Source organism: Oryza sativa, chromosome 4, assembly GCF_034140825.1.
Source record: "Oryza sativa Japonica Group chromosome 4, ASM3414082v1".
NCBI classification, from domain to species: domain Eukaryota; kingdom Viridiplantae; phylum Streptophyta; class Magnoliopsida; order Poales; family Poaceae; genus Oryza; species Oryza sativa.
In genome coordinates this window covers 7,041,998-7,043,886 of record NC_089038.1, presented here as the reverse complement: position 1 = coordinate 7,043,886, position 1,889 = coordinate 7,041,998, and positions in this window count along the sequence as shown.

Here is a 1,889-nt window from a genome sequence, read left to right as displayed (position 1 = left end):
CCGTTTTTTTAAAAAAAAACTATATATAAAGCACCCACTATACCAACAGAGGGATGCAGTGAATTACTTTTCTTTCTTGGTTACAGCCTTGGGCTTCTGAGTGTAACCCGAAGTGGCATGGGTGCGGAATAAAGCAAATAACATAATTAACTATAGTCATTTAAAAATAGAAGTTCTCAACCAGATACGTTCAAAGAGTAAAGTGTAATGACACTATATTTTTCTTTCTTTCCTCCATTAGGCACAACAGCTTCTCCTACGGAACGCAAGAGTTAATGTGCTATAAATATTGCTCACAATATCCATGTGGCTGCTGGAGTGCTAAATAAATAACTGAGATAATAGGCACTATTAGCATGACAACTAAATTGTAATAGAAATTGATTGGGATGCGAATTTAATACTAATATGTACTGGAACTGACCACAATTAATATGAACTGAAATTATAACTATTGTTCGAAACACACACACAATGGAAAAAAAGTGATAATACTAATATGTACTTGCATGCTCTCTCCTAATCAATAAAAAAACGATTTTTGGGAGAAGAAAATAAGCATAAAGGAGAAGCATTTTCTTTATATATCATGTCCACCATATATCACACACACTTTGCACGATCTTGATCTTGAGTATGTTTAGTTATCTGCTTTAGTCTGGGTTTTTGATTTAGTAATAAATATGAATGCAAGTAAGCCATGTTTTATCTCTACCAAACTCCACATATCAAACCTTAGAATAGGAATAAAAAGGGCAAAAAATGGTGAGGAATTTATATTGATATACTTAGAGAGATTGAGTGAATCATTTGAGGAACTTAGCTTTGTTTTGCAAAATCATCTGAAAACTTTCAGAATAAAAGTTGAATAAAGATTTGGTGATTGGTGCTCTAATTGTTGTTCTGCCTTTCAACCGCCCAAGGAAAGGAGAAGCAGTGTCAGAGCTAGGAAAGCATTGCATCAATGCAAAATAAAATAAATCAGGAAATGTAAATCAGGAAATGCAACCACCCGAACATTTGTAGCTAGATCAATATGGACTTAATTTTGCAACTGAGCTGGTAGACTATAAATCAAATTTTGTAGAAAAAAAAGGTGACATGTACAAGCCAAAAGCATTGTTTTGTTCAATGAATTTTGTTGCAACATCACCTCAGTTTCCCATGGATTAATATTCTTCAGCTCAGTTACTGTTTTTTTTTGTTCCACTCGAGCCGGACACTATGATGCGCCAAAAGATTCAGCTATGTGGTGAAGAGGAATGGAAGGGAATGGTGGGTCCAGTTAAGAATCTCACGTATATATAGATAGACATGATAGTAAGGTAGTAAAAGATTTCAAAATTTAAATATCTCAATAAACTTTAAATATCTAAAATTTTAAATCCATATAAAATTTAAATCAACTGTCCGTACGATCATAAATATTTCAAATTTTAAATTTATATAAACTTTAAACCAACCGTCCATATATATCTACTCTCTCCGGCCCATAATATAAATGTGACACATACTAGTACAATGAATCTGGACAGACCCATAATATAAGAGATTTTTGGTAGATATGACACATGTCACGACCGGAAATAACCCAACGGGTGTTCCATATGTGCGTGTATTATTCCTTGTCCTAGGAGGCAAGGTACACCAAAAGTTGATACAATTCAGAGTTTAATCAAGCGGAAGCGTAAATAGTTAATTATTACATGGGCAACGAGGGCCCAGCACACACGAAGACAACGAAAAACAGCGGAAGACTAGGGCGACGACCACAGGCGCTTGACGGCAGGCACGAGCTAAACACCAAAGCCTTCATCATCCAGGAGCTCCTCTTCTGGGTTTGGGAAAAATTGAGCAAGACTGAGTACAACCACCGTACTCAACAAGAC